Source organism: Myotis lucifugus, unplaced genomic scaffold, assembly GCF_000147115.1.
Source record: "Myotis lucifugus unplaced genomic scaffold, Myoluc2.0 scaffold_35, whole genome shotgun sequence".
Taxonomy (NCBI): domain Eukaryota; kingdom Metazoa; phylum Chordata; class Mammalia; order Chiroptera; family Vespertilionidae; genus Myotis; species Myotis lucifugus.
The window spans coordinates 2,200,077-2,209,445 of NW_005871083.1; the positions used below are offsets into that span (position 1 = coordinate 2,200,077).

Consider the following 9,369-nt stretch of genomic DNA (forward strand, 5'->3'; position numbering starts at 1 on the left):
TGGTTGGGATTATTTCTTGGGGCTTTGTTTGTGTTAGTTTTGAGAATGAAGAGTAAATTACTGGCTCCCAGCCATACCTTCTGGGGCAGGATTCCCTTGAGTTGGGGGCTTCCCTGACTCCTGGGGCTGTAGTTGCACAAAGCTGCCCTCTGCTGGCCATAGCCAGAAGTCTGGGGGCAGCTCTTAGGCGGAGACTGGACGCCATGCAAGGAGGGTAGTTTTTATCTTTCAGTTTGCAGGTGGAGATGGGACCTCCACTCACACTGGGTGGCGAATCTACCTCCTTTTCCCCATTCTCCTTCCCTTCACCCACTAAATGGATATGCAAGCCCCGCCCTAAGCATTACACATTCATGGTCTTATGATCTGCACAATGACCTAGAGGTAAATATGCCATCCCCTCACAGAAATGAGTCAGGAGTTTAGGGAATCAAAAACTTTCCCAGGATTGTGAGCAATAAAACTGGGCCAGCTTTACGGGCACGTGACCAGGGCTCTGCACTCAGAACCTCCCCGGCTGCCCACCCATCTCCCTCCCCCCGCTCCCTGCTTTAGTTTAATGCTCTACTGTCACCATCTCAAAATTCTTAGTTTCTGAACAAATGACTTGCATTTCATTATGTGTGGGGCCTGGCAAATTGTGTCCTCAGTCCTGCTGTTAGAGTTGGGGCTTCAAACCGGAGCTGCTCCACCCTAAACCCCGGGCCCTCTTGCTGCCCCCAGGGCTATTTCTAAACCACACATCTGTCATCTCCCTGTTCAGCCCCCCAGGCGGCTCTCCTTTACCTGTAGGACTAAGCATCCCATTTCCTAGTGCAGGGATTCTTAACCCTGGCTGTATACACCTGGAGGAGGGAGGGTTGGGGGAAAACACTGACACCTTGGCCAATATGCTCAGAGCAATAAAATCAGAATTCCTGTGGGTGGGGCCCCAGCACTGAGTGTAAAAGTTTTCCAGGTGTTTCTAATGAGTAGCCAGTATGGAGGCCTTTGTTAGAGGGCTTGGCATTGTTCCTGGCATTTTTTTTTTTAAGAATATTTTTATTGATTTCAGAGAGGAAGGGAGAGGGAGAGATAGAAACATCAATGATGAGAGAGAATCTTTGGCTGCCTCCTGCATGCCTCCCACTAGGGATTGAGCCCACAACCCGAGCATATGCCCTTGACCAGAATCGAACCCAGGACCCTTCAGTCCCCAGCCTGACGCTCTATCCACTGAGTCAAACCAGCAAGGGCCGTTCCTGGCATTTTGTGGGTGTTTAACAAATGTGCTCCAACGCTTTAGAGTCATGAATTCACTGAAGAGCTCAGGGTGAGAGTTCAACTGAGTTGTGAACAAGAGGCTCATCTTTGGGTTTCATGTTTGTGTCCAAATAGGAGTTCAATGGGGAAGTTCCCGGGTGGGCTGCAGAGGGTGGTTCAGTGGGGAGGAGGGAGAGTGAGAGACTGAGAAAGACTTGAAAATTAGGTGCATCTTCCTGAACTGATACTCTGCCTGAAAGTATCATCTGCTTATGTTTAGGCAACATTTTCAATTCCAGTGCTTGGATGAGTGGGTTCATCCCAACCCTGGTCTCAGCAGGGGGCATTGGCCCAGCTCAGGGAAACTCTTATTTTTGTTAGTCCTTACCTGAAGATATTTTTTCCATTGCTTTTCAGAGAGAGAGTTGAAGGGGGGCGGGGGGGAGTGAGAGAAACATTGATGTGAGAGAGACATTGACTGGTTGCCTCCCACATGCGCCCTGACTGAGGGTGGAGAGCAAACCCACAACCCAGGTATTGAACCCTTAGCTTTTTGGTGCTCAGGCCAACACTCTAACCACTGGTCCACACTGGCCAGGGCAGGGAAACTCTTTTTTGAGGGGGTTGGCACCTGAGAGGGCTGGGTGCAATTTGGAACTGCTGGTGGCCATTGACCATGCAGCAGAGCTCCCTGGGGGTGATCAACTTCTGATGTTTGAGCATACCAATCCCACCTTCAGGTGCTTCCCCAAACTCACCTTATCCACATAAACTCAGGTGGTGGTTATGGATATCAAGATGCCTTTACAGCTGTATTCACGTAGGAAATTCCAAGGGTTTTAGGAGCCCTACGCCAGAAACAGGCGTGCAGACCCAATATGTATTCCTTATTAGAAATCACAAGATCCCAGGCTTCTATCCTGGGCTGCTGCACGTGGGGAGAGGGTGCTCAGAGTCTGCTTTGCACCCTCCTGACAAAGAGTCCCCAGAGCCATTTGCTAATCATCTAATTAAAAAATGGATTCTCCGATGGAGAGAGGCCTGGGAAGAGAGTAGAGATATGATCAAGCAAGCACCACTGTAATCAAGTAAATTGCTCACCCCAGGACAGCCAATAAGTCACGTGACAAGGAGTTGGGGCAAGGACGGCGACATTATTCTGAAAGCCAGCAAGCCGAGATGACGTCAGACTAGTGTCCTAAAGAACATCTTGAGAGACCACGGAATTCAGGCTTCTTTTATGTCAGGGGAGGGGCAAAAGAGGGGCGCTTGAGGGCAGGAGGTGACTGGTGGTGACATCTATGTGTCAGCAAGGGCCCCAGTCATGAGGTTCCCATAAATCTTTCGATAAACAATCTTTATTTTTGTACGTACCTTCCCTTTCTCCGTAGGGAGGCAGTTTTGAGGAGGTTGGTGTAGTCCCTCCTAGGCTACAGGCCAGGTCCCTGAAATGATCAGCGTGTCCGTGTGTGGGAATGAGCAGAAGATGTTGCCCACATGCTATGGGGCCTGGGCAGGTTTGAGCAAGATGGAGTCAGAAGGGCTGATTATTTTATTCTATTACACAGTCCAGGTGTTAATGGCAGAATCTAGGACCTAGGTGGTACATATATAGGTGCTCACTAGAGAAATTATTTCAGTTTTGCTGTATGTTGGAAAATCCTCATAAATAAATGTTAGGGAAATGAGCTCAATTTAAATGTATTATTTCCCTCTCCTTTTTGCAATGTTCATTTTTTCTTAAGCTTCTCTTTGATTATTAAAGTCACCAGCACCAGAGCAATTACTTCCTGCAAACAAGTTGTCAGAAGCCTCAAATTAATTTTAGACCTAATTTAATTCCCAAATTACTTGCTTATGAAAAAAAATCCTAATTTCTCCAAACCAAATCAACCCTTGATATACCAGTTATGATTTCTTTTTAAAAGTCGGCTGTAAAATGCTAAGCCGGTCGCCCCGAGGTGAATTAATGCGGACTGGGAAGAGAAAGGGGCGCTCAGAGCCTCCGGGCCACAGGACAGATCCCAGGCACAGATCGAGGTGAGCTCGGGAGTGTGTCAGGGTGAAAGGGAAGAGGCGAGAGCTGCTTCCCAAACAGGGACAAATTGGCCCCCTCGTGGCTGGGTGGAGATGGAGTGGTGGTGCCAGGACACGGAGATGAGGTCCTGAACACTCTGACAGCTTTCCAAAATGTGACCGTCTCTAGGGAGACCAGGGGGTAGGAGTCAGAAGCTGGAAAAGTGCACATTGGCTTTTCTGGCCTCTGTACTGGGGGCTGTATTAGTTGCTAAGACTGTCATAACCAGTGGCAACAAACTAGGGGGCTGAAAGAAATAGAAATGTGTTCTCTCACAGCTCTGGAGGCCGAAGGTCTAAGTCAAGGTGTCCTTTTCAGAGCCGTGGGGAAGAATCTGTTCCATGCCTCTCTCCCGGCTCCTGGTGCTGCCTGCAATTCCTGCTGTGCCTTGGCTCGTGGACCCATCCCTGCAGTCTCAGCCTGTTTCACGCGGCGCTTGCTCTTCCGGTGTCTGTTGGTCTTTGTGTCTCTTCTCTTCCTAAAAAGACCCCAGTCATTGGATTAGGGCCCAGCATGACCTCATTCGAACTTGGTTCCCTCTGTAGAGACTCTGCTTCCGGGAGAGATCATATTCACAGGTGCTGGGGGTTAGGGTTCAACATATCTTTTGGGAGGACACAACTCAACCATAACAGGGGTGAACATAGAGGGAGGGTTTGGCAGTGGTGCTGGGTTGTTCCCCAGATGTGATGCTTGGAGATATGTCTCAGGATGAGGGGAAAGGCGAGAAACACAGCAGCCAGCCTGGAGTCGGGGCGGAGGGGAACTGCTAAATTAAGCATCTGCAGACCGTCTACCTCCAGACTTTGCCTTTAAATCTCCTTCCCGTTTAAGCCATTTTTAGTCATTGCTTGCAACTGAAAGTATTCAGATTTTTTTTATAGAAATAAAATATCTGGCTATCCATAAATACTTGAACTCAGTGCCTTCATTTTGGACTTAAGCTTTAAATGCTTTCTTTTCTACCAATAAGAAGGGGGGAAAGGTTAGGCTTTAGTTATTTCTTTTAGAATGGATGACTCAAAAGATAAATGAGAAACTTGTTCTTTTTTTAAAACAGCAAACATAGTTTCTTTTTAAGTACATAAAACTATGCTTAAAATCCTCCAAATGTTCTTTTGAAATGTGATTTTACAGCGTTTTTTTTTCTTGTAACATTAGTAAAATCTTGTAACTTTCACAAGTTAAGTTATATTTCAATACATTTACTTATTACAGAATTAACAACTCATGGGAATAGAAAAAAAGTGCCCAGATGAAAAGAATGCATTTTCATGGAAAAAAGATAAACGAATTAATAAGTTACTAGTATTTAATAAATAAATTCTTACTGAATAACTTATCTTCCTGGTAAAATATTTACCATGCTCTTTAAAACCTTTTTAATCAACTGAAACACGCAGGAAGCTTTAAGTGATTGGATATCCTTCTGTGGCTTGAGAGTTGAAATTAATCAGGGTCAAAATGAGCCCCATCCTTCCTCTGCTCTGGAAAGAAGCGAAATTAAGTGTAAAAAAAGAGTTGAAATTATTTTTTATTGAAGTACATTTTAATAAGAAGCAAATTGATTTAAAGTGATTCAAATCTTCGTGGAGTGAGGCTCTTCACGCCCTCGACTCCTCGGGCTGGAGGGCAAACTCCTCGTCTGACAGGGTCCGAAAGGTCCCACTCCCACCCAGGCGCTCGGATGTTCTGGGCAAATGAAGAATCAATTCCTGATACATCACCTTAGGACTGGCCCGGGCCGAGTGACTCAGCAGGGGAACATCTTCTCCACTTCTCCGTGCAGTGTATCCCGAGTAGGAAATAACATAGAACAGCCATAGCCTGTGGCATTGACAGAAACATGGCTCCCCAGCCCTCCCCACAGATGCTGGGTCAGGATATAAAAAGGAAGAAGCCGGGAATCTGTGTGTAAATCGACGCCCCAGGGTCTTCTTATGTTTAGTCTGACTCCCCAAAGTTACTGGACAACCAAGGTTGACAGCGAAGGCCCTGCCTCTCACACCTGGACGGTGTGTTAAACGCCGGCTGCCGGGCCCACCAAGGTCTCCGATTCAGTGGGGGTGGGCAGGCCTGGGAGTCTGCATTTCTGCTGCTGGCCTGGGGACCACATTTTAAGAACCACGGCCATAAGGTAGTTTGGTTGAATAAATGATTGTTCTGTAATACAGGTCTTCTCTGAGGAAAAAATACTCTCTCGATGTATATTGTGTTTAAATCCAGAACACATACCTGTTCTCAGACCAAAATATGGAAAAAAGGGTATCGGTAGAATACAGAAGAAGGGATACAGTTAGAGCTTTAGTGATTCTGGCCAGACGCCACCGCAAACCCTTCAGAACTTCCCAGCACCAAGCGCACGTCGTGTGAAGAGGGAGTTATAACATCCCCATGAGAACAGTTAGTTCCTGAGGAAGAAAACGCTTCACGTCTCAATGGTGTTAAATATGGCGTAAAGCAGACAAATTACCACATCAACTGAGTTTCCAAGAATTCTTCCCCACTTCGCTACATGACTTCGTACAAAAAGAGGTTCTTTAAGTTTTGGCTTGCCAAACAGTACCTTGCTGAAGCACCACTCGCCAATCTTGCTGAGGACTGTTCTGGAATACAGATGAACGTGAGTAAACCCGAGGAATTTCTGGCAGAGTTCACGGTGGGGTGAGTTTTCTCAGTCAGCGATTCCAGAAATACCGGCTCAGCTGTGCCAGCGGGTCCAAAGGGCCTGCTTCTCATTATGGGGAAGACAAAGTTGGGTCACAGGTCACTGCTAAGCCTCGTCTGCGCTGGAGAAAATGAGATTGACCCACTGAGAGAATCTCACGGTATTTCCTGTGGAAGATGCTGGCACACAATGTATGTTTCATATGATCAGCCTCGCAGACTGAGGGTTCTGATGGAAGGTCTGGCCAGTGATGAGGGCCCGCAGGCCCCGAGGCCAACCTTCTTTTTAAATTCTGCTAGCGAGACAGCTTACATTTGACAGCTGGTTTCCACAGAATCTTCCCCATTCCTTCTGGGCCCGATGAACACAGGTTCTAACTGAGGAACATCCGAGTTTGGCTCCCATCAGAGCTGTCTGCCCATCGAGGGGAGACCGGCTTCTTTTGAGGACATTGCGTTGCTGCCTTTCCAGCTTTGCGATACGTGCGCCAGGCCAGGCCCAGGCTGCTGTTCCGCAAATAACTTGGGCTCAGCCTTTGCTTCAGTAGGATTTTTGGAGCAGAATCAGTCAAATGGTCTTCCCATCCTCCCAGGAGAATGTGGCATTAAAAGAAACAACCGTATTATCTACATTTCCAGAAATGACTCCCTGATGATTATCCACCTCCCATCAAAGCTCACTGTGCTTTCTTCCAAACGGGCCTTGAGTTTTAAGATGTTTAATATTTAAAGTTTCTTTCTGGAAATACTCACTGGGTTTGGACGGCAACTTCTGAAGACCGATAAAAGGGGAGAGGTACGTGGTTTAGGAATGGAGTATTTGAAGGCTGAGTAGAGGGAGGAAAATTCCAGCTGGAAACCTTTCTGATGTGCAAGCCTTCCGGGCTCTGGGGGGTGAACGAGACGGTGCAGGTGGAGGCAGCTCCCACCGCGCCTGCGGCCGGCAGCAGTGACACGTGAGGTAAACCTGCAGTTGAATCTGGGTAATAAGACATCGCCTGTCAGGGAATCCGACATCCTTTTATTCGAACAGTGGCAGCACCATCCCGCCATTAGAGCAAACGACACGTGAATTGAACTGAATGCTAGATAAGGTGCACCTATTCCGACTGTGTGAGTCGGGAGTGTCGGAGGGGTTGACAGAAGGTTGGCAAAACCCCATCTAATTTGCTTGGCGAATTCCGTCACCGATGAGCAGCTGTAGGCAGTCCTTCTGGAAGGCAGCCCCCAGATTTGATGCACATGCAAGCTTAAAACCACCTGTTTGGACCACCTGCGGGACCTGACCAGTGGGCCTGGGTGCTGCCTGGTCTGAGTTTTGAAATGCTCCCTAGGCGACTCTAACGTGCAGCCGGGGTGCGAATCAGCTATTTCTTATTTAACCATCTCCACTGCTACAATTCCTCACCAGAAGCTCTATCTAAGGGGCCTATGGCGGACACCCTTTCCTTTTGGATGGAGTCTTGGTTTTGTTCTTGATTTCCACTCCTCGGAGGCCCAGGAGCCCTTGGAGGCCTCCCCTCAGCCCAGGCACAGGTGGAATCCTGAGTGGGTGATGCGGGGTTTCTCCACCTGGGCACGGTTGACAGGGGAGCAGGAGAACTCTTTGTAGTGGAGGCTGGTCTGTGGATTGAAGGATGTTCAGCAGTATCCTTGGCCTCACCCACCAGGTGCCAGAAGCACCCCAACCCCCAAGTGGTGACAAGGGAAAGGTGAGACTCTCGGGGCTCAGCTGTCATGTGAGGCCGTGCCTTGTCAAAGGGCCCTGACGTCTGTGGGGCTGTGGCATCCACCGCCCTGGGAGCTGCCGGCCCTCCGGCTCCGCCTCGTGAGACAGTACAGCCCGTGTACCCCCGGGGCTGTGCTCTGTTATTTACAGCTAACTGCTTCCAATGGCTTCACCCTGAATCTAGGCTGTTAATTATTGGGAATGAATTGTTCCTCTTTGCAAGGCAGACATTTTGCCACAGACCAACATGAATAATTGGTCAAAATGTGTCCAAAAAGTGGAAAACTATGAACATACACCAAGATTATGACCGTGAAGCAGGGAAGCACCTATGTGAAGTGCATGTAATTTATGGATGTGGCGTACGAACATTCTTTGGCCTTGCTCAAGGAGAGAGCAACAAAACCTCACATGGCACCAGTGGTGGCCAGGGACCCACCGAAGCAGATGTTCTCTATCTATTAGATATAAATCTAATCCCAGGCAGGTGTCTGAGGAACCTCCAGGCACGTCTCTTGCTGAAAGGCTCAGCATGTGAGGGCAAAGCATTAGAATTGATTCTTTTTCAACATTAACCTGACTTGTAGAAACAAACTCCTTTCCTATTTCCAAAGTGATTTGTGGGGTCGATGAGTGTAATGTTAAATCACAATCCCTCTGGTGTTGGATTTTGGGCAGCGACTCATGGCCCCCACCGCCATTTTCACTCACTGAAAAGGAATTTTAAAGAGGCTGAAGCGAAAAGCAGGTGCTTAACCTCATGAACCAGAGACTAAGATTCCAGGTGATGGCTACGTGGCTATCGTTTTAAGACATTTTTAAAAACAAAGTGACCTTCTGAGATGGTAAGCAAATAGGTCACGGAAAAGGGGCATCAATTTCCCCCTAAGGGGGGTCTCAAGGGATAATTTTTGTGAGAAATGATGGGGGTGTTAGTAAATGAATGTGAAACCTGTAGGCATTGTTGTTCTGCTGAGGCAAACACTCAAGAAACTGAACTGGATTTGTTTAGACAGTTGCTATCAAATAACTTATTTGGGGGAAAAAAGGACAATACTTTGAATAGTTTCAATTCTGAATAAAAATTCACATCAAGGTGTTGGTTACCTTAGGTCCTGTTTGAAAATGCAAAATCAGTCTTTTGAAACTGGATTTCAGTCCTGAGGGGTGGGCTGGTGGTTCCCAGGATGCCCTGACGCAAGTATGTGGGAATCTGCGCTTTCGGTAGGGGTGGACCAAACAGCCAAGGGCAAGCCCTGCAGTAGGCCACGGCCCCCAGCTCTGTGATCCTACGAAACCAAACTCAGGGCTGTTGGGAGGATGAGGCCAAATAAACAAACTGTTAAGAACAGTGTTTCTAATACATGCTTTCCCTGGTGCTGGACTAATCGTTAACTGTTGCCAGGTAATTCTCAGGGTTAGCTTTGACAACATATTGTGCAAATGACTCCATTGTAATCCAATTAAAACATATAAACTATAGAATACAAAAAAAGAGGAACATGATTATCCATTCAGGAAACCTTCAATTTACAAGCAAGATGTGAAGGTCATTTTGAGTTGTTTGGAGGACTCTATGTCCCCATAGCAACAGTGCTCCGAGTGCGCTTAGGATTCCAAGGACTCACAAAGGCACATTAACCTTTAATTACCT

The 9,369-nt window shown here is 47.4% G+C and overlaps 1 long non-coding RNA gene across 1 annotated transcript; it reads right to left on the reverse strand.

The window, feature by feature from the left end:
* Positions 1-4,835: 4,835 nt before the first annotated feature.
* On the reverse strand, positions 4,836-7,741 carry LOC111825638. The gene is made up of 2 exons (XR_002828820.1): positions 5,886-7,741; positions 4,836-5,011 (listed from the first exon to the last, which is right to left on the reverse strand). It is a non-coding gene; the product is annotated as an uncharacterized LOC111825638 (long non-coding RNA).
* Positions 7,742-9,369: the final 1,628 nt, after the last annotated feature.